This window comes from Sinohyriopsis cumingii, chromosome 17, assembly GCF_028554795.1.
Source record: "Sinohyriopsis cumingii isolate HCF-2022 chromosome 17, ASM2855479v2, whole genome shotgun sequence".
NCBI lineage: Eukaryota > Metazoa > Mollusca > Bivalvia > Unionida > Unionidae > Sinohyriopsis > Sinohyriopsis cumingii.
This window is the reverse complement of record NC_142977.1, coordinates 112,555,246-112,579,712: the sequence shown is the minus strand read 5'-3', so window position 1 is coordinate 112,579,712 and position 24,467 is coordinate 112,555,246. Positions and strand designations below refer to the sequence as shown.

At 42.8% G+C, this 24,467-nt stretch overlaps 1 protein-coding gene across 1 annotated transcript in view; it reads left to right on the top strand.

Annotated features, from left to right (window-relative positions):
• The window catches only part of LOC149779683 (hemicentin-1-like), a 425,151-nt gene that overhangs the window by 348,616 nt on the left and 52,068 nt on the right, over window positions 1-24,467 (top strand). The gene's annotated exons all lie outside the window — the stretch shown is intronic.

The following is a 24,467-nucleotide window of genomic DNA, read 5'->3' as shown; positions in this document are numbered from 1 at the left end:
ATTTGCATGACACAATACATGGACGTGTCCGGTCATTATTCTGAATCATGACCTATAATTCAGGTTCTTAATTGGATAACAAACATATATCAAAGACCAGTTCTTTGTGCTCGAATGCGTGGATAGGATTTTGTTTGGAATAACAATCGACCCTTTGATTCTAAACCCATTTTATAGCTAAGCATGAAAACGATGTGGAAACAAATGTTTTGATAATCATTTTAGAAACCCGCAAACTATATCACATTCTGTAAAATACAGCATAGTTTTCTGGCTATTGAATCCTGGCAATTTAGCATTGTAGTGGATTATCTATACTGTGTAATTGCTATTCGCTGTGATTTCAAATCTTGTGTTTCAAACATTCGGTATCAATACTTTCTTCGTAGTTACCACGCGAAGTCATTCCGTCTTGACTTAGTATGTGCATGTAGAGATTGTAATACCCAACAATGCAACTGACTCCCTGCAACGAAATGATTAATCTGTATACAAAAATTATTGATGAGACTGGTAAAATATTTTTCATTTTAAGGAAGTGACCCGACTGTAATGTAGCTCACTTGATTTGACCTGTCCATTTATCTCGAGAGGTTTGTGTTCCGTTTCTACCAGATTTCATTTTCTTTAGCTCTTTAACCCGTTGTACTCTTAAAGATGAAATCACTTCATGATCGCGTATATTGTTATTTGATGACAATCACATCATAATTGCTTATGTTTATATAATTGATTGATGAAAAAATACAATAATCGCGTATATTACTATTAGTGATTAATGAAGATCACATGTTGATTGCATATATTGTTAACAGTGATTGATGACAATCATCTCATGATCGCGTTGATTGTTATCAGTGATTGCTTTGCATATAAATTCATGGAGACTTTCCAGTTTGTAGATCGCTAATGTTACTATCTCAATATGTTCCAAATTTAAAGGCCTCTGGCACAATTACTATGACTGAGGTATTAAATCATGTTGAGGTTCGTGGAACAAGTATGCCAGTATCTATTCCATATATTCAAACCAGGGGTTAAAATATCTATACCATAAGAAACTGTTTCGTTCTTGTCTTTGAAAATTTCAACACTTTGTGTTTTAGCATATTTGTCATATCTTTGTAGCGTTTGATCACCTTGACTAAATCATTTTTAATATTTTTAACTTTACAAAGCAGCCATTTTAGTCATCACTTGGCAACTAACCTAGCAATAAAAGCAACCCTCTATTGTGAAACAAGAATGTCGGATAAGTCCATTGGCTATCGGATAGTATCGTGTGTGCATTGTCAGGATGAAGTATATTGGCTATCGGATAGTATCGTGTGTGCATTGTCAGGATTTAAGTATATTGGATATCGGATAGTATCCTGTGTGCATTGTCAGGATAAAGTATATTGGTTATCGGAAAATATCGTGTGTGCATTGTCAGGATAAAGTATATTGGCTTTCGGATAGTATCGTGCGAATTGTCGGATAAAGTCCATTTGCTGTCGGAAAGTATCGTGTATGAAGTGTTGGATGAAGTCCATTGGCTGTCGGATAGTATCGCGTATGAATTGTCGGGATAAAGTCCATCATTGGCTATCGCATAGTATCATGTGAACTGCAAAAATAGAATAATCAGGTTCATAGTGCACCCGCAGGAATTTCCAAAAGCGTTATCAAATTCATAATGCATGTAACTGTAAGAACATAATTAAAGGACTCGTGATAAAGAAACATCTTTTCCAACGACATGCTGTTATTTAGTAATTGCAAAATACCGGAGGACAGACTTATAAGATTTCTTATATTGGATTGTAAGATGCTGACATGGTTGAATTGTAAGATCCTGACATGTTTGGATTATGGATGGCTTGTAAGATATTGTCATAGTTGGATTGTAAGATACTGTCATAGTTGGATTGTAAGATACTGTCATGGATGGATTGTAATATACTGTCATGATTGGATTGTAATATACTGTCATGACTGGATTGTATGATACTGTCATAGTTGGATTGTAAGATTCTGTCATAGTTTGCTTGTAAAATACTGACATGGTTGGATTGCAATATACTGCCATAGTTGGACTGTAAGAGACTTGCATGCATTGCTAGATTGTAAGATACTGTCATAGTTGGATTTTAAGATAATGTCATAATATGATTGTGAGATACTGTCATAGATGGATTGTAAGATACTGTCATAGATGGATTGTAAGATACTGTCATGTTTGGATTGATTGTAAGATACTATCATAGTTGGATTGTAAGATACTGTTAGGGTAGGATTGTAAGATACTTTCGTAGTTGCGTTGTAAGACACTGTCATGGTTGGATTGTAAGATACTGGTATGGTTGGATTGTAAGGTATGGTCATGTTTGGATTGTAAGACACTGTCATAGTTGGTTTGTAAGATAATATCATAGTTGGCAGGACAAGGTACCGAACACAGAGGTGCTCACTAAGGCCGGCATGATAAGCATCCACATCATGCTCTGCAAGGCACAACTCCGATAGGCTGGCCATATTGTCCGCATGCCGGTTGAACGCCTACCTAAGAAGGTCTTCTGTGGAGAGCTACACCAAGGCAAGAGATCTCATGGTGGTCACAAAGAGGTACAAGACCACTCTCAAGGCTTCGCCGAAGAACCTATGCATTGATCATGACAGCTGGGAGAGTGTCGCTGCTAACCGATCTGCTTGGCGCAGGCAAGTCAGTACTGGTGCGGCAGCCTTTGAGCAGAAAAGACTGGTGGAAGCTGTTGAGAAACGTGTTTTGCGCAAATCCAGGAAGAGCAGTTCCTCAACTCCCGCACAGTAACCTGTACATCGATGTCCCCACTGCAAATGACTCATCCGGGCCCGGATCGTACTGATCAGCCTTCTCCTGACCCACCCCCAGTAAATCCATGACATTAAATGTTCCTCATCGACACCGTTGAACGAATATCATCATCACTTGGATTGTAAGATTCTGGCATAGATGGAAGTAGTGAAGTGGGGCACTATAGGGTCTATGGGAATTAGCATTACAGACACCACCCACCCACCCCGGGCCTGTATAGGGTCTATGTAAATTTAACATGGAGAAAAACCCTGGGCCTGTATAGGGTCTAGGGGAATTAGCATTACAGACCTTCTTGGGCCGGTATAGGGTCTATGTAAATTTAACATTAACCACCCTGGGCCTGTATAGGGTCTATGTAAATTTAACATGGACAAAAAAAACCTGGGTTTGTATAGGGTCTATGTAAAATTGAAACAGGGAGGGGTTTCTATTTTTTTTAAAAAAATAAAAATAAAAAAGGGTTGGCAATGGAAAGTCAATCTCTTTTCGAGACCTATGAGTGGCCCTGAAAAGGGCCTTTGGGTTTCTTCTTCTAATTTCTTCTATTTCTCCACCAACTTCTTATTTTCTGTCCTACACTTTTTCTCTTCTTTCCTTTCTTTTCTTCCTCCTTTTTCTCTTCTTTTGGCTTTTCCTCCTCTTCTTTCTTCCTCTTCTCATTTTCTTCTTCTTTTTCAATTTTTTCGTTCCATTCTCTCATCCTTATCCTTTCCTCTTCATCCTCCTTCTCCTCCTTTATTTCTTTCATCAGAGCACTGATCATGTCCTTTACTTTTCTTAAATTGTTGATCTCCATCTTCACTCGATGGGGACTATAAGAATAGTGATCCCCGTTTAGCCTCACTAACATTTGCTCCATCATACCCAAATTGTCCATGACGTCTTGCAATGTTTTCATTTTATCAAGTTGGTTTGAAGCCATCTTCTTTTTTATTCTCTGTAGAATGGTTTGAACGACGAATACTGTGGGTTCTTATACTGAAAGCGCGGACGTGATGGAAAACATCCCCCAAAACAAAATTGATCTTACCTAGATCATAACCAAACAACGCGCGGACGTGAAGGAAAACATCCCCTACTTTTATCATTTCATATGATCTATTATCCACATACGTGAACCAGCAATAAACAAACCCCAAATCTACTATTTACACACAAATCATTAAAACGAAATCCATAATCTACTATCCACACAAACGTACGTGAGCGCTTACAAAACCCCATAATCTACCATTCACACAAACCTACTTGATCACTTACAAACACTAATACATACACTCGCAATTAGAAAAAAGAGTCAGTCTTTATATTCACACTACTCTACCTACACACATTGGCAAATCGATTACTATATCTTTTCTAGAGATTGGGGTAGCCCTGAAAAGGGCTGTTTGTTTTTTTGAACTCCATGACACCTGGTTAATGATGGCACCTTCCAGGCCTGGCACCACACACACATCTTCTTCCCCAGTCTCTTTTCACTCTTTTTGGGGGGAGAGCAGAGGCGGGATAAGTGGCTTCAGAATCCCAATTTTCTGTCTCTGCGAATCTGAAATTTCCTCTCTCCTCTTCTTTGTTTCTTCTCTCCTCCTCTTCTTTGTTTCTTCTCTCCTCCTCTTTCATCCTTCCCTCTTTACGATGGCCTCTGCAGCCAGCTCATTCACTATACGCCTGGCATATTCCAGGTGTACATGAAGTTCAAGCAGTTTAGCTAGTCTGGTGCTCATTCTGGTGGTGTTGATCAATCAACAAGGGTAGCTAGACTGCCGAACGATTTTTCATTTATACTGAAAGCGCGGACGTGATGGAAAACATCCCCCTAAAACAAAATTGATCTTATCTAGATCATAACCAAACAACGCGCGGACCTAAAAGAAACACTCACTCACTTTTTTTATACTACCCATTACTAATTTAAAAATTTTCATTAATCACTTCAATATACTATCCACATACGCAAAGCAATCAAACCCCAAATCTACTCTCCCCACACGTCAAACAGCAAAAAAAAACATGATCAAAATCTACTATCCACACAAACTTACGTGATCACTTACAAACACACAATCATATACACAAACACATACACTCGCAATTAGAAAAAAGAGTCAGTCTTTATATTCACACTACTCTACCTACACACATTGGCAAATCGATTGTTATTTCTTTTCTAGAGTATTGGGTAGGCCTGAAAAGGGCTGTTTGTTTTTTGTTTTTTTTTGTTTGCTATGGCAATCTTTTTAGTTTCTAAGAATGCGACGTCCTCTGAGGATAGACTTTCTGACGATAGGTCTGCTTCTTCGGAAAGAGAAGAAGAACTCTTTGGTGTCGATACGACAATCGACAAAGCCTCTGTCAGGTTCAGGTTGCTGCTGCTGCTGCTGTTGCTGTTGCTGCTGTCTCTGAAGTCTGTATTTCTCTGTCCATTCTTCTTTCTCCCTGTTCACTTCTTCTCTAAAGAGCTCTTCTATCAGGTCTTCAGTGACTTTTAGCATTCTCACATTCTCTATCTCTTCAGGCTTCGGTATCAGACTGTGTCTGACCCTATGCAAATTCACGTAGGCTTCGTTTAGCTTAGCTAGTTTGGGGCACATCTTTGTAGGAGGATGAGTCGACAATGGATGGTTAGACTGGAAACTACCCCGGTTCTTAAAGTCAAAGCGCGGACGTGAAGGAAAACATCCCTCTACGGTTTTCGAGCCGGAACGATCAATGAGTGTCATGAGAGAGATAGAGAGAAGTCAAAGAGCATGAATCAACATTCTTATAGCCAAACAAAAGACAAAGGCATTTTTTCGAAACACAACATTTTTTATTCAAAAATCACTTAACACTAACCAACAACTCTAACATTTTTAACAATAATCCAACAATATAACATCAAACATTTTTTTCAAATGACAAACATTTTTTTCAATTAACACTCTACTTTAAACAGGGCTGACAACGTTGTGAATGAAATTGTGATTTCCACTGTTGGAAGTCATTAGGCCATTGATGGACACTACGTTTCCTAGCTTGAGACAAAAGATAAGCATAATGGTCACAAAACCATCAATCTACTTTCACATCGTTTCTTGAAGAAGAACGAGGATCAAAATGAGTCACTAAATGTTCTAAGGAATAGCCCAGGCTGCGATGATGCAGAAAATACACACAGTACTGTCCACACACCAAGGAATCTGTGCCTTGTAATTTCACATTATTTAATCGGGTGGTCTGAGCATTTCTTCTCATAAAGTCAATGATATCGTCTTCCAAAGGGGCCAATCCGTACGAATCGAAATATTCCACACATCCTTCTTGAGGAAAGTAGACGGCTACACAGTGGGTTCCTGGGAGATGTGTGTCGTCCGTGTTGATCAAATAAGCTAGATGGTCTTGAGGTTTGCGATGAGGGAGTTCATCTTTAGCACAGACCACAGGATTCCAAGAAGCCGTATACGAACTGTGGTTCAAAAGGTAATAAAGTTCCCAGGTATCCATTTTTTGTGTTGCTTTTTTTCTTCTGCACAGGTAATAATAAGTGATCAATTCGATCCTGACTTTTTGCTTGAAAATGTCTGACAAATAACCGATTCTTCGTTTCGTCTCCTCACTCTGATTCAGGAGAGCTTCGATACGATGGATCTCTTGAGTGGTTAATGGTGGACAAGAATGTTCACGCAAGTCTTTATACCACTGATGCAACACGACTTAGTCCGAGATGAGACTCCAAGCTTCGTCCAGATACTCGTCCAATTTTTCTTCTTGACTCAGCATCAGGCATTTATCGTGTTGAATTTGACTGGGATGATCGTTTTGACATCCATAGCAATCTTTTTTTATCAATTCCGTCATTTTTTCGACCAAGTGTTTGGCAAAACAGGAGACTAAATGGGCTTCTTGTTCTGGCCATCTTGACTTCATCATGATCACTTCTTCTTTTTCCACGGTCTCCTCACATTTCATGTCCAAAGTTTCTCCACTAGGTAAAGAGGGACAACAGTCTTCCATGGTTTCTAGTAATCTAGGATGACTTCTCTCAAACTGTTGATTTCTATCGTATTATCGAATTCTGCATACAGGATGACGTTCACCGTTTCATCAGGGTCTCGGTCTTTAAACTGAATTTCCACACGAATCTGGCCGGATTTTATAGGGTGGAAATGTCCCTCGTCGCTGCCTTGGTCTGGAGTGAAATCAAAAGCCCACAAAGCGTAGCCTCCTGCATAATCCTCGTACGTAATACCGTGACTGGTATTGGTTCCTAACTGTCCGGTGGCTTCGTACAGGGACAAGTACGATCTCAAGTAATTCTTCTTGGTAAAGTCAGGTTCAAACGGTCGGGTACACAAGGTTTTGCCATCGCGACTGACTTCGATTTTGGACACGCCAAAGTGTTGAAAGTAGAAAGGATTTTTTTCGGCAGCTCCGTTGAAGGCTGTATTCTCGACGATACCAACGATCAAACGTTTGGGTAACTGTCCTTGGAACAGATGATCTTCGATCATGGATCGCTGTCCCTTGGGAATGGTGAAGGTTTTCACTTCCACGCGTCGTATGGGATACTTGGCGGTCGTTCTGCTCAACGTCTGACTGATGTCGTTTCCCACTTTAGGTAACACTTCCACACGGCGTACGTAGAGTCTGGCTTCTTGGATTTTGGTTTTGTAACCGTCACTATCAGCCAATAAATGGAAAGCGGTACTGCTACGATTCAGTCTCAGACGGACATCCACCCCGTTCAGCAAATACTTTTCTTGCAACCACATGTCCAAATGCAAACGATCCATCAGTTCTAAACTTGTGTCGACTCCCGTGATTCTCTTTCTTCGTTCTACAAATCCATCATTGTTGTCTTTCTTTTCATCAGTTTCCAATATTTCAAACTTGGTAGGTTCGTCAGCTTCCCATACCACACAGGCATTGAGATGAGTGTTCTTGGCATCTATTCCGTACGTCAAGAGATTTTCCAGGTAGGCACGATAAGGGTAAGTATCCATGCTGCTACTGACCAGTTTGTTATTCAAGTACAAGTCCACCCCACTGAACAAGGAATGCATGAAATTGTTGACGGGAGCTACTGCTTCATCGTCTATAGCACCTCCAGTCTTATCTAGAATTTTGACTTTCAGGTACAAGTAACTGCTATTCAGATCGATGTAATCTTCGGGCTGACCTTTGATTTCAAACTCGATGGGAGCGGAATCCGTCAAAGAGGAGACGGGGTGAAATTCCACCCATTGGGATTCTTGCATGGTCATCATGGTGGGGGGCATGGCAAACAGATCCAGTTCCGTCTTGGAACAAGCGCAAGACTCTCGGTGCATCATTGTTTTTGTTCTTTCTCAATAATCGAAAACGTCTAAGTCTCGAACGGTTCTTCTTTTCTTGGCCTTTCTCGCTTGAAGTCTGGTGAAAGGGTGTTTTCTGTGTCGTCTCTTTCTGCCTTGTCCTTGCTGAATGCCTGTCTCGGTAGCGTGCAGGGCATTTATAGGTGTGTCTTGTCGGCCTAAAATGTCTTTGCCCGTTTGCAGCAAGACATTTTTGCCTGCCCTCATGAAGGCTTCTTTAGGGTTTTGTTTGTCGATGATGACATTTTGGAGAAATTCTTTGCCTTGCGTCAGTGCCGCATCTTTCAAGGCGTGCAATCCGTGTGTCACCATCGGTTTCAACACCGGGGCCACCGAACGAAAGGCCGATTTTAACATATCTCCTAAACCGTGTCCTCGCTGTCGAGCAACCCCGCGGTACACTGGATACATGACTTACGAGTCGTGAGAGAACCGTTTTCGAAAATGGAGTTTCACCGTGACTTTTCCTTTGGTGAATGGAATATTTTGTCCCAGATCTCCTTTTATAGCAATGTTGACCGTGTCCAAATACGACTTACTGACAGGCAAATAGTGAGGATGGACAAATTCGCGGTGAACGGTTTAAGTGTTTCCACCTTCCTCGTCAGCGCCCGTGGCAGAAACCACTTTGAAAGGAATGACACGCAGTAACGGCACGGAGGTGTGTCCCACCACGTTGTACTCAACCACATCGGAATACACGAACATCAAATTCAGTCCTTGGTTCAGTTCTACCGGGGTACGAAATAACTTGCTAAAAGACTCGTTGTCGTAAACGATGGGTAATTCGTTTTTCTTGAGCATGGCCTTTCTCATGTCCATGTCTCCGCCCAACATGTCAAACAATTCAGGACAAAATAAAATGGACATGATTTTACTCCGTTCAAATTTCATCAAGAAGCGACGAGCTGCTTTGTGGTACTCCAGGGTGACACTTTTGTTGACATGCTCCAAAGCTTTCAGAAACACGACATTAAACCTGGAGGCTATGGTGCTGACCAAATGTTGACCACTAAAATAATAGCCTGGGGGAATGAACAAGTGATAGGTGGTGTACTTTTGATTTTGTGTACGGGTTTTCTTGTCATATTTGACATTGCTATCCATCCACTGTTGCATTTGCTCGTCATGAACTTCCACATCAAAAAAATTTTGATTGGGAAGGACATTGAGGACTTGGGTCGGGTGAATGATTTCTACTAAAGCCACTTCCCAATGGGCTTCGTGATCTAAGGGGATGGCCTGAGGTAATTTGGCCGTGTAACAGTACAACGTGTTGTGGGGAAACACCTCCATGGAACTGTCACTGGGTAAGGTTAAGTAAAATTGGTTTTGGTGACTCATAATTCCAGAGTTCTGTGGCTGTCCGAGGGGTTAGTGGACGTCAGAGGCGTGTCTCCGCCCAAAATGGGGTTCTGGTTGTGGTTGGAGTGGTGACTGACACTGGCACTGGACACAAGGTTTCCGTGGTTAACGTTCGAGGAGAATTTCAGGGAGGGATTGGGAAGCAGGTAACCGATGCAACTGCTCAATAAAATGGTCCACAATTGTTTGTCTCCTTGTTGCAAACTCAAATTGGCGATGGCTGCCCCGATGACACAATACACCACGAAGATTTGGCAGAAAAAGACGATTTGCGTTTTAGGCACACGTTCTCCACACCACACCCACAAGGGATGTTTTTGTAAATCTTGCACAGAAGAACTGGGTGAAGGAGGAGTGGTCGACGTAGCTGCGTCTGTGTGAAAGGGCATGATGGTCACTTCTTTTTATAGTCGATGACTTGCGAAGCGTCGATCCAAGAATCGAAACTGGGTGGATATCCTTTCCAACGTACTTTGACTTCTTTGACACGTCGTTTGCCCACTTTACGGGTTCTGCGTTCGAGAATGCTTTCGATGTCGTACACGTCGTCTTCTTTTTTGGTCACAAGTTGTAACTCGGGCAAATAAAACGTTCCTTTGAGCACTTCTCCGTTCATGTCTTCCAATTTATAGACGGCAGGATGACGGCCATGCACTCGTCCAGTGACGCGAAACAGTTCGGTCGTCCAGTTAGGTAAGTAACCTTTGTCGAAGGTGCGTTTGGTTTTGCCAATGCGCACCCAATCTCCTACGGCCAACTCTCTACTTTTCTTGGGGACAGCCCTCGTTGGGGACGTACCGAACAGGCGCTCAAACACCAACACTTCGTTCTCGGGAGTCACGTCTTGCGGGGCACGTCCGATGCTTCGATGGTAAGATTGGTTGTACGCTTGCACCAGGTGCGGTAAGATGTCGATGTACTTCAGAGTGTGGTGATGCGTAAAATATTTCCACATGCGTTCTTTCAAAGTGCGTTGAAAACGTTCCACGATGCTGGCTTTGGTTTCGGGATTCTCGGTGGTAAAAAAATGAATGTCACGTTTCTTTAATTCTTTTTGGAAAGCTTGGTTCAGAAATTCGGTGCCTTTGTCCGTTTGCCATCGAAGAGGGTGACGACCGCTTTGTTTCAACACCCGTTGCAGGGCTCTCACTAACTAGCTGCTCGATTTGGAAGTCAAGGGCACGACCCAGGCAAATTTGGAAAAGACGTCGATGACACAAAACAAATATTTGTAGCCACGATTGTAGCTGGCCAAATGAGAGACATCGGCTAAATCGGCTTGCCATTGATGATCGATGCTTTCCACTCGGGTGCGACTTCTGGCAAACTTGCGTCGAATGGGTTTGTGTAAAGTGTAGGTAGCTTGTTCTTGTAACCATCGTTGCACTTGAGGTAAACGGAGACTTTTCAATCGAGTTTTGGCAGCACGATACAATTTTTGAACTCCTGCGTAACCTGCAGGATGCGAGGGATCATAGTAAATGCTGGCTAAGACTTTTTCCATTTTTTTGTGTTGGTTGGTGTGTTAATAAGGCACCCACTCTTGGAGGATGCTACTCTTTTTCTCTTGGGGTATTTTCTTGGATTGCAATGCTTTGCGTGTGCGACCGGCAATAGGTGTCGAAGAGGAGGATGTCTGAGCGGGGGATATCGGTTCTTGTTTCACTTCTGTCTTCTCTTCTGTCTTCACTTTCTTTTTCTCTTGTGATGAAGAAGGGGTGGCCATCATCTTTTTAATCCATCCAATTCTGGAGGTAGGTGGTGTTGTTAACTTGCGTACTTTTTCTGGTGGAGTTTGAAACCCTTCTTCTTCTTCTTCTTTTTCTGTCTTGGTCACGGGTAGTGATGGTACTGGTACTGGTACTGGTGATGGTCTTGGACTTTTCATCAAGGTCTTAAAATCTTTCAAAGTGGGTAGAGCTGTTCCGTCTAAAGCTTTCTGGTGAAAGAGTTGCAGTCGTTGCAAGAGTTGACCGTACTTTTGCGATTTTTCTGTTTCGGACAAATCTTGGCGATCCATCAACGATTGCAATTCGTGTTGTAACTGGGACATCTCGCTCAAATTGGGATTGGGAGGTAAATGCGGAGTACGTTGTTCTTGCCACCGATGGTATTCCATCCATCGTTTGTAAGGCACTAAAGCTAGTTTTCGTCCTTCCATGGGGTTGTCAGGGGTCGATTCTGAGATCTTGGAACTTCCGAGGGCCTTTTTATCTTGCTCCCACCAGTCCTCCCAAACTGGTTCCCAAGACTCCTTTCAGTATGGGGCCTAACAAGAGAGGTAAAATACCTCCACGTTGCACTAACATCTTCTTTTTTTGACGAATGGGAATTTTCTTTTGAACCATTTGGCGAAGAACGTGACGATGTTTGCTTAAGCATTGTTTCTGGTGTTTGGACAAAGGGATCGTACCTTTCAAGACGTTCAAACAACATTCGTACACGGTATCGATGACCTCTTTGGAGGCCGATTGAATGAGTTTTTTTCGTAGGGGTGGAGAAGCTTTGGACAGGACAGATAACATGTCCCCATGTTTGACTAAACATGGAGGCAATCCTTTCCTTTTCTCTCCTTGGGGTTTTCTGGAGGGTGACATCTTTGCTTGTGGGTTTCGGGACATTCACCAAACAGACACTAACGTCGATGACTTAACACACACCCTTTTATCTTTTTTGGGACTATCGCTTTGTCATAAAGGTGACAATGTTTTTCCCAAAATCGCCAAGGAATCCTCCCCTTTGTTGACGCCTCTTTTTCTTGGAACGACTGTGTCTTTTCTTAGGGTAATGTCGATGCTTGGCTAAGCGCTTTGTCGGATGACGCGTCTGCTTTTGTCTCTTTCTTTTTTGGCTTCTTGGAGTTGACATCTTTTACAAGTTCACTGATACCTCTACTTGGTCACAGGTCTTTTTTATACTGGTACGCGTCGCCACTGATTGTCTTTACGTCGTATATTAGTTTGAGGAAAGGCATGACACGTCGTGCAGGGGGGTACGCAACGGACTAAATCGAGCCAGTTCTTGCTTGGACAAATCCAGTAAACTTTGTAACATGCCCGATCTTTCATGGACTTTGATTTTGGGAGAAGGTACTTTGTGAGCAGCAGCCACTGCCGCTAAATGGGAGGGTCCTGCCACTGGGGAAGTTCTTTTGGGGGTCATCAACGGAGAAGTTCTTGGTATGATCAACGTCTCCAAGTACTCTTCAGTTCTGGGTGTCATTAACGGAGAAGTGGACAAACGTGAGGCTGCCGGAGACGCAGTCACCGCCGTGGCAGGTCGTGGTTTGCGAGTGTAAGGTTGCGTCCTGGCCGAAGTACCTTTCTTGCGACTAGTTTTCTTCTGTGGACTTTTCTTTTTCTGGGGACTTTTTTTCTCTTTCTTTATCTGAAGGCTTCTTTTCTTTTTCCGGGGTGGTGGTGGTGTCTGGTCAGAGGAGGGTCCTGCCACTGGAGAAGTTCTCCTTGGGGACCTGGTCTTTTTCTTCTTCTTGGGGCTTCGTTGGACTTTTTTCTTGGGGATAACTTTGGGGGCATTAGGATCCCATCTTAAGAGAGAGCGAATGATGACCCCTCCTAGAGTACCGCTCCCTCCAGGTTTCAAAATGATTTGTTTTTTGGTTTGAATGTCGATGCGGGGTTCGGCCAGTTGGACCAAAGCGACTTTGTTTCGATCGAAAAAGCGTTTGGTTTGATGAGGAATCTGAATGATTCCTTGGAGTAATTGACGTGCCGTCACCGTGAACCATCGTAAGACTTGTTTGAGACTAGCTTCTAAGACACGGGCTCGTGTTTGTGGATTTTTTTCTCGACTGATGCCATACAAGGCATGAATCAATTTGACGGGAAGATGCGACTGAATGGACGTCATGTTCACACTGTGTGAGACAGACGAAAAAGGGTCTGAGGTTTTTATAGATTTTTTTATGGGGAGTGAAATGAAGTCGAGGACGGAGACGTGTACAGGACAGGCCCTCCGTCTTGGCACCAGTGGTGAAACAAGTGGGTACGAAATCGCAAATCCTCGGGAGTCGTAGGTTTCAAATCGACGAGTAAATAGGCGTGTGGCGTTTGAGTGGCATCGTCGTACGCCTGAGTCAGCCAAGGCGTTCCTAACTGTTTGGCTAAGACTTGCACTTGCGATTTATCTCGAGGGCTTTTAAACAAGACCACGTAATGCGCATTGAGACTGATGGTGCGATGGGCTTTACTTTGTTGAAACAAATTTTGGGTGATGTAAACGACACTGGCATTACGGTGATGCCCTTTGCGCGTGAACCACAGTTTAATTTCTTCTTCGTCTTCTCCTAACATGTCGTCGAAAATGACCAAATGGGTTTGACGGGAGTCAGAGACGATGCCGTCGTCTTCTTTAGGAATGCCTTCCACAAACACGATGGAATCGCCTTGACTTTCTCGCAAGAGGTTGTACGCCGATTCCCACTCTTTGTAACACCACACGATCCGTTGAGGTGGCCGATCGATCAAATGATGTTTATGTTCGATCAAACGTTTGACGAATTCGGTTTTGCCTGAACCGCTAGGTCCAGCAATGAGCATGTTAAAGGGATGGCGAAGATACAAAGCCTCCCAACTGGCACGATCTAAGTGTTTGTCGATGACTTTGACAGTAGGGGAAGAGGGAGCAGAGACAGCAGAGGTAGCCATGGTGTGAGAAATGTCACTTGTGACACGAAAAACAAACAAGACAAGAGTTTATATACTTTTTCAGAACACGTTTATTGAATGTTTTTTTTCAAACATGAATACGAAAGACAAAAATACATAAAAGCCAAAGGCTTAAGTACAAGAATAAAAGGCACATGATAACCATGAACGTGGAATAAAAACAAGTGTCTGTACAACAACCACATGTTTTGGGTAAAGTTCTAACCAGTTCTATAGTAGGGGGTAAGGTCACACAAGTGTCCTCCCGAAAGGGTCTTTCAGGCCTGTCCACGACAGTCCTGTCCTGGGTGACGGGTTCTTCTGGCACCGTCACTAACACGGGTTGAAAAGTAACTTTTTTCCTTGAATAACTCTCGTGCATACTGGGCCACCTCTTGGGTCCAAGCCAAACCAATCTGGTTTCTTCTTCGTCAACGACATGGTAAGTTACTTCAATGAACAATGAACTATCGATCTTGCCTAGGGTTCCTTTTTATATACAGACCAATACCGACGTGTCCATACGGTAAGGTGAAATGATTGGGAAGTCGCACTCGCTTCTGGTACACGATTTGATAGACTTTTTCCAAGGGCCGACTGACAATGTGGTGAGTGGGTAAACGTACAATCTTGTTCGGTTGATAGGTGGTCACTTTAAAGTTTCCATCCTCTCCCGATTGCAAGGCTTCTTTCAATACCCCAAAGTTGACCACTCGACTGGTACGATGATTCAGAGTCAGTCCTTTCACTTTGCACGTCGTGTGCACTTCTCCTTGTTTGTCCCGGTATTCGTAGCCGTAATTTTTGGGACCGCCACTGACGAAACTTAGAATCTTGTCGTCGGGATGCTCGTCTGTCCAGGCTCCTAAACGGTCTCCTTCGATGTCAGGGTGATCTTGAATCGGGTGATGGATGTAAATGCAACTGTCCGTGTCAAAGTACAGGACGCGTTCCCCTAACAGTTCTAAAGCTTCGTACAATTTTAAGCGAGCATGGGCTGTCACGTAAGCCGCAATGATGACATTTCCAAAAGGGTCGTCTTGTACAAAGTCCAGATCTTCTTCGTAATTGACCAAGATCAAATCCTCTCGAACGACGTCCACGTGTTTCATGTATTTGGTTTTGTCGTGAATCATCTGGAAGTAGCGGGAAGGTTCTGTCAAATATTCCGTCTTGGGTAAACACGGTCGTTGTGCCATTTTACCCCACAAGCAATTTAACACCACTTTGGCAAACGATCGTCTGCCTTCGTTTTTCTCGATGTGGACTAAAGTGATGCCTTCTTGTTCCCGGTATTTCTCTTTGAATTGTATTTGGTCTTCGGGAGTGTGACACCAGGACGGATAGCCGCTGGCTTCTTATTTCAGTTTCAAAAAGGCATCCACGTAGTCAGCGAAAATGCCTTTCTGAGTAGGGTCACCCTTGTGGTATTGTTGTGTCTTGGGAAAGTGATAAATTTCGTACACTTCTAACAGTTCGTATCCCATGTCCAGAGCTTTGAACAATTCCACGCTGACCCAGGTTCCCGTCAAGGCACGTTCTTCCTGGGTGTGATGGCAAGGCTGGTCTTGGTTGCACGTTTCGGCACAAGTACGGCACAAGGGAAACATCAGTTTGCCTTGACAATGGTGAGGTAAGACGGGATGGTATAGGTTCGTGGGAGGCAAAACTTTACACTTGATCAAGCCTTCGTATTGTCGAATGTTTTTCAGGTCGATGTGTTCCGTCAGCAATTGCGGGTGCCCTACAGGAAAACGACAATATTTGCACACGTAGGGATACAGCGAACACACGTCCAAGTATTTGATTTCTTCTCCTTTCTCTTCGTCGGCTTGGTACAGCAAACAGGTGGCATTGGTCCTTCCTCCGTACAAACTATCCCTCGGGTTCAGCGGGTCCATGAACTGGTAACTTTCCACGAGGCGTTTAAACTCGGGATCGGTTTTCAAACGGTGATCGTACTCGTGTTCCCACATTTCCACCACTTGGTATCCTTGCTGTTCTAACTTTAGGCGTCGCTGACAAGTGTCCTGGTAGAAGTCTTCCATGGTTCGTTGTAAAAACTGATTTTTAGTGTCACGGTCCGGGTAACAGACGGGACATCCGTGAAATAAGCAACCGTTAAACTCGTACACGATCTTGGGGTTCTCTAAGTCCCAGCCATCTACCGAATACGTTCCGATGGTCTTTTCACCCCCTCCGTTGCGGGCATGCTGAATCCACTTGTCTTCCTTGTCGCACAAGTAATGTAACCAACGTAGGGCTTTGACCGAGTATTGACGCTTGACAAAGTGGGTCGTTTGAGGGCTGATGACAGCCACGGTGTTTTCAGGCATGAATCGTTGTCGATACACTAAGGAACACGCTTTGGCAATGGTGCAAGCTTCTTTCAAAGGATCGACCCCTCCGTGTTCCATGAACAGTTCTCGAAATTTTCCACAGCAACGCCGTAAAATGTCCACGTCGGAACGACAATACTTTAACATTTCTTCCTGAAAGTCGAAAGGGTCCGAGGCGTGAGCCTGGTACCAAGCGTAGAAAGCTTCTCGTTGTTCGGTACGCATGTTGTCGGGGTCGTAATAGTGAGCCTCAGGTAAATGGGGTAGAACGGCGTGTTGATTGGCTTCCGTATTGAAAAAGTGTGGAAAGTACCCTTTAGCCATTTCTGTCATTCCAAACGTTTTAGGCATTCGACTCAAAGGCATGGCCAAATAGCTCATCGAATCTTTAAACTGCACTTGTCCCACTTGCATGAAAATGATTTTGGCTCCGTTCAAAGTGACTTTAGGACGTTCGGTGCCTTGTTCCGTATAGTACCTCAAAAGAAACTGTCCATCGTATCCGGAAAAATTGTGAGCCATCACCGTGGCATGACGATGACAATCTCCGTAACGTTCGATGTCCTCTTGGCTCCACGTCTTGTCGATGGGGTCTAAAACCCATTGGGCAAAATCGGCTAACGTGTTCGGTCCCCGAAAGATTTTTTCACGCCCTCCGGGAATCTTGCTGCAGTGAGGGCAATGACTGAAGATAGGTTCTTGAATGCACTTCTCGCACGCTCGATGAGCCACGCAGAAATTAGGAATGTGAATGCCGGTCTCTTGCATGCATTCGAAATCGAAAAAGATGAAATTGCCTTTCTTCTTGTGACCGTCCTCTTTCTCTGGTGGGGGTTGGTATTTTTGCACGTAGCATTCGTGTTCCAAGTCCACGATGTGATGACAAATGTGACATTTTTTCTTTCCTCGACATACGTGTGCCTTGGTACTATTGGTACGTATGCCTTGTCCACAGGTAGGGCACAATCTCAGGAGTTGACAAGCACATTTCTTCTGTGAACCTTGTGTTTTCAAATGTTGTTGGTAACAGGTAGGGCTGACAAACGTGCGCAGACAAGTCGAACAAGGCACTGGTTCTTCGCTCAGACCGGGTGGAGAGGCCAAACATCCTGGGCATTTCCATCCACAATGCTTGTGTTGCTCTCGATTGTTATAACCATAATCACATTTCTCACAGTAATATCTGTATCCCAGGAATCCGGTGATAGTGGTAATGGTATCGAAATGGTCATCGTGATAATAAACATGAATGTATTTTCCGTCCTTAAAGTCTTGGCCTCGAAACAACAGAGGTCCGCGCATTTCTTGAGGGTGCACTTTCAAGGTGTAGCGTGGAGCTAGGGCATCTTGCAATTTTTGCATCTCAGGAATGCCACAGGGTGTGTCTTTGGACAGTCCGGCTTGTTGTAACAGGAGTTCTGCTTCATTTCGTTGTTTGGCTAGATGGGAACGTTGAATAGTGTTCCAGGTTCTTTTCCATTCTGTCGTGTCGTTCTTGTTGGCATAGGTTCGTCCCACCACGATGGCACGAGCTAAGCACATCTGGTCATGAGGGTTGTTAATTCGGACGAGACTTGTTTTGGTGTTGCGAAGGTCGTCCACCAATAACATCTTTTTGCGTCCAGTCCCTTGAGGAGGAGAGACGTGGGCCATTTTCAGTGTGGTTTTACCATCGGTGATGTCAAACTGGTCATTAGATTGTTGTACGTGTTGAATCTTGTCCATGACTTTGGAAGGGGTTAGTTCTGCGGGTCTGCTAAACTCGATCCAAACAGGGGATTTCAAACCGTCGTGATCTATGGATAGTGTCAAGCGATCGTCTTCTTTGGGTTGACATTGTCGCTTGAGTGCGGTGAGCAAAGAATCCCACATCTCGGTGATAAACCCTTCTGCTTTCTCTAAGGGTACGTCGGACTTGAAATCTTTAAACTTCACCGTGTAGGTGTAAGCCGTGGTTCTAAATTTTCTAGAGGAGCGCTTTTCCGTCTCTCGAATGGAATAGTACTTTTCAGGGTTGACTAAGGGTGGTGAACTTGGTTTAGAGGGTTCGGATTCTGGTTCACTCATGTCCTCTTCAAAATCACTGGCATGAATTTGTGCCAAGATTTCAGCCCTGGTACGAGGCGATAGATCACGTTTCTGCCTCTTACTTTCTTCTTCTTCTTTCTTCTCGAATGAATAGGATCGTTTCATCTTGAGTGAAAAACGTCAAATGACTCAAGTTTAAACACCATAGACTAATTTATAGTCACGGCAGACCAGCGTATATAAAAGGGTGTGTGTCTTGTCCTTTTCACTATTCATTTCACTCTCAAGCCGAGCACAACGATGGAAGAGACTAACCAAATCGAACGTTTCGTCAGAGCTTTGCGAGGGGTCATTAGAAAATTCTCTTCAGACCAGCCCACGGACTACTCTCCTTCCTTTCGAGATAAAAGTCAAGATACTTGCTATATCTGTCAGAAGAAAGGGCATTGGTCTTCAGAGTGTCCAGACCGTCAAAAAAGAAAAAAAAAACAGGGGCTAAAAAAGACAAAAGTCAAGATACCTGTTATTATTGCAAAGAAAAAGGACATTGGTCTCCAGATTGCCCAAAAAAGAAACAAGAGGAGTCAAAAGAAAAGAAGGATTCTTCAGAAGAAGAGAGGGATTCTTCGGAAGAAGAGAGGGATTCTTCAGAGGAAGAAGAGGAAGAAAGAAGACAATTCTATTTACAAGAGGCAAAGAAACAGGAGAAGAAAAGAAGAAAGGAAGAAAATGAGGAAAAGACGGTGAAGAAATTAAAAAAACAGAGAGACTAAATAAGGAGAAAGAAGAAGTCAATGAACTTTTAATTAAAGTGTTGTGTTGTGAATTGTCAATTGGATTATAAAAAATGGAGAAAAGAATACATTAATGATATAAGGTAAGTGTCTTTGAGTTTTGATTTTAAAATAAGAAGCTACACTCACGCACTCATACACAGACACGTACTATAAGTTTAAAATGAGTGGGGGTTTTTTTTGAGTTATTGGCAAATTGAAATTGTATTTCTTTTCGAGAAATGTGGGTGGCCCTGAAAAGGGCCTTTTTTGGTGTAGGGGTGAGTTTAACCAATCAACTTTAACTGCCTTAAGCCTTTGCCACGGCCAAGGCCTACTTCTGAACTGCGTAATGTTGATGATGATGATTGAGTTGAAATCACTAAGGGTGGTACGGCAGGCTTAGTCACAGGGTTGACGTGTTTAGCTCGGGAAGGTCGTATTCTCTTCGGTCGTGATAAAGAAGTCTGATACATTTGTTTCAGACTTCTTAACTCCGCTAAAATGTCCAACAGTACCGTGACCGTTTGATTTTCACCCTCTTGTTTCTTTGCTGCTACTTCTTCTTGCTGTTGTTGCTGTTGTTTTTTTCATACCTCTTCTTCTTGCTGCTGCTGCTGCTGCTGTAGGAGAAAAGCTTGTTCCGCTTCCTTTTGTCGTTGTATAAATTTCTCCAATTCTTCTTTCTGTCTCTGTCTAAAATTCTCCACTTGCGGTAATGAAGAAGGTAACGAAGGTTCCGGAACAAATTCTTGCGAGGTAAGAAAATCCACAAAATCCCAATGTACCTCTTCTGAAAGTAAGTCCGGGTTCCCTTGGGCAGTCTCCCCTGCTGGTGCACCCCAATGGATCGTTTTCTGAGTTTCCGTCATGTTGAATCACTTTCGCATAGATTGACTGCACACAAGCGCTAGCGAATCTATATAGACCACGTGACGTCACAAACTGTTCTCTTCGGATTGGATGCGAGCTGACTGAATTTTGTAACGCGTGTTCGGATTGGTGAATGAACTCAATCCGTTTCAATCCTACCTCTGCCTATAAATAAGCGCAGTGACACTACATTGATTCACCTGTTCTCGTCGCTTCAAGATGTGGACCACAGTTGAGTCATCCACCCTTGTGTCTTCCATGATGTTTAGGACGGACATACCCATGTATGTCCGATCCAAGTGGACCGTTGTCCACAGGACAAACACCAGTCTGTGGATACGTAGGATCTACGTTGAAAGACAAGGATGCCTGAAAAGAGTGCTGATTTACGGACCAACAGTGAGACGCAGCCTAAGAACAAGAAGAAGAAGACCAATGCGGTGCCCTTTATGTTAATGGATACATTAACATAAACCCAAAGGCCCTTTTCAGGGCCAGCCATATTTCTCGAAAAGAGATAGCCTTTCCATTGCCTACCCCTTTTTTAAATTTAAATTTAAATTTAAATTTTTTTAAAAAAAGAAAAAATCCCATATTCAATTCCCCTTGTCCCTAGACAAACCCAAACTCTATTCCCCCATGTTAAATTCCCCCTTGTACGTAGAGTGACCCACGATTTTTCACCATGTTCAATTCCCCTTGTACGTAGAGTGGCCCACGATTTTTCGCCATGTTAAATTTCCATTGTACGTAGAGTGGCCCAGGGGTCCCTGTAATGCTAATTCCCATTGTACGTAGGGTGGCCCCATTTACTACTAACACTAGACGAGTATCTGAAGGAAGTTTGGTGTCCCTTCTCGGAAGAAGCTTTGTTTCGTCAGTGGTTTAAAGATTTGCGTGACATTCATCCCCTCCATTGAGTAATCTAGAGATCCGTCGCATCGAATTTCTCTTGGCACAGAGTACAAAGACAGAGCTAATAGACATTTACTTCTCAGAGAGTTTAATTCAAAAAGTCAGGACTGAATTGATGACTTATAATTTCCTGTGCAAAAACAAGAAAAAACCAAACAAAATGGATACCTGGGAAATTTATCACCTTTTGAACAACAGTTCGTACACCACTTCCAGGAAGCCTGTCGTGTGCGCTAAAGATGAACTGCCTCATCACAAACTTAAAGACCATCACGCGTATGGCATCTACACGGACCACAGTCATCTCCCAGGAACCCGCAGGGTAGCCGTCTACTTTCCCCACGATATTTGTGTGGAGTAATTCGATTCGTAAGGATTCCCACCGTTTTGAAGACGACATCGTCGACTTTATGAGAAGAAATGCCCAGACGACACGATTCAATAATGTGAAATTAGAAGGCACAGATTCCATGGTGTGTGGTTACTATTGTATGTGATTTCTTCATCAACGCAGTCTTGGATATTCCTTAGAACATTTAGTGACTTAGTTTGATTGTGACTGTTCTAGAAACGATGAAAAAATAGAACGATGGTGTTGTGACCGTTATGGATATCTCTTGCATTTACCAAGGAAACGTAGCGTCCATCAATGGACCAATGATCTCCCTCATTGGAAGTTTAGCTTGACTTCACAACGATGTCAACCTTGTCAAAAATGTGTTCTTTGATATTATATGAATTGTTTTATTGATAGTTGTTGATTGCTTGAATCGAAAATTTTATGTTTTGAAAATATGTTAGTAGTTTGTTTTCGAAAAATTGTATACATGCTCTTTGACTTCTCTCTATCCCACACCGTAAGATAAACTATATAGCGTTCCTACTCCCAGAAAATCGTAGGGATGTTTTCTGTCGCGTCCATGCTTGAGACCTATAAAGTGAGACGGTCTCCCGTCTGACCATCTATTATTGACTCGTCCACCTATGAAGATGTGTTCAAGACAAGCAAAGCTGAACGAAGCCCACGTGATTTTACATCGTGTCCAGCAAAGCCTGGTACCCAAACCTAAAGAAATAGAGAATGTCAGGATGTTGAAAGTGACCCAAGACCTGATAGAAGAGGTGTTTAAAGACGAAATCAAGATGGAGAAGTACAGACTTCAGAAACAGCCGGAGCTTGGACACGAACTAGTTCTTATTCTCCTTCCGATGAAGCAGACCCTACCCAGTGTGAAAGCCTACAGCCAGACGGGGGCCCAATCCCAGACGATATAAAGATTGCCATAACCCGGTTAACAAAACAGCCCTTTTCAGGGCTACCACCAACTTTCTAGAAAAGAGACATTAGTCAAATACACCAAACTATTTGTCTGCCTTTGTTAGTTAAAAAACAGAAACGTGCCTATAAACGCTTCATTTCTCTGGCCTTGTAAGACAGTGTGCGTGTGTGTTTGTTTTCTTTCCTTAGCAAAAACATACCACTTAACAAAAAAGTGTTTGTGTTTGTGTGTTAGTATGTGTTTGTGTGCGTTCGCTTACGTTTATATGTGTGTATGTGTATTTGTGTGTATGTATGTGTGATTGTTTCTTCCCTTAACAAAAAGCTTATCCTTTAACATAAAGCGTGTGTGTGTATTTATATGTTTTTGTATGCACACGTTTGTTTGTATGTGTGTATGTTGCTTGTGGGTGTATTTTGTTGTGTGCTTGTGTGTTGTTTTTTTCCCTTAAAAACGCCCTTGTCGCTGGTCAATGTGTTTGTTTTGTGTGAATGTGGAGTAGTGTGACTGTAACCACTAACCCTTTAGCTGAGGTTATTGTAGGTAATGATGTTTTGTAGAAAAAAAATCCTTTTCCTAAATGTATTGATAGTAAATAACATGGATGTTTTTAGTATGTGCTTGTTGCTTTGTATACAAATGTATTTTAGAATAGCACTCTCATCACTATGGATTGTTTGGTACGTGATTCTATGTATATAAAGTTATATTCCCGCCCCGCCAGGCATTATATATGTTTTTCCACTGTCACCGTTTTGCCCGATTGAGGTCAGCCCCTAGAAACAGTGTTGCCAATGTCCAGTACCGTGGCGTCACCTCTTCTGTTCCATTCTTATTGTTCCTATACAGACCCAATACCTTTTTGTCGCTTTCAGGCCCAACTTTTATCCGTATAAATCTTGTCCGTGAATCGTCCCAGGGTGTTTTGTAATGGTAATTCCAGTTGTCCGTGAATCGCCGTGAAAATCTATAACGTTTGGAGGGGCGGAACATATAACTTTATATAACACCTGGAGGACATTGTTGCCAGTGTCCAGTACCGTGACGTCATCATTCCTATTGTCCCTATACAGTCCCAATCCATTGTCGCTATACATCCCTATGTTCAATTCCCCTTGACGCTAAACCGACGCAATATTTTGTGTCGCTGGACAGGCCCAATAATTTTTGTCGCTAAACAGGCCCAATATTTTGGTCGCTAGACAAGCCCCGTATTTAACCATGTTAAGTTCTCCTTGTCGCTAGAGTGGCCCGGGGGGCATGGACCTTATTATTGTCGCTAGGGTTGCCCACTTTACTACTTAAGGATGAATATACGTACACGTGACTGCATTTTAAATACATTCATATGTCCCATGTATAATTTTGTAAAAGTCTAAGCTAAAGAGTAAATCACTATCAGCAACGGTTGGTACCAAGAACAATTAAAGAGGTTGCTCCAAGTAGAGGTTTTCCTGTTGAAGAAGAAACATTGGTTAAAAAGATCCTTCCATTACAGTGTTTAGGGACTCATACTCGGTCTTTGGTGTATATCAAAGGAATGAAATAGTTGTTGTTTTGTTTGTAGACATTTGGTGTACATTTCGGACTGCTTTATGAAATCTTGTATATTCATTGTTTTGAACATGACACAATCTTTTTAGGAATTCAAAAGTTACGATATCTTTGCATTCATAGAATAAAAACGCAGCAGCAGACCCCCCTTACTACATTGAACAAATGTTATAATCAAGTTAGACATATTGTTCTAAGGCATAGTAATGTCGGTATTTTGGCAATATTTCTAAGCGTGACGACGTGATCCATGAAACATTAGTTTGACTGCATTAGTTATTTTTGCAAAGTATTATTAATCCAGGACGCACGATACTATTCTTGGCAAAGAATCGACAATGTGTGGTAGATCACCTAATGGTTCCTATATAATGTGTGGTATACTACCTAATGGTTCCTATACAATGTGTGGTATAGCACATAATGGTTCCTATACAATGTGTGGTGGATCACCTAATGGTTCCTATATAATGTGTGGTATACTACCTAATGGTTCCT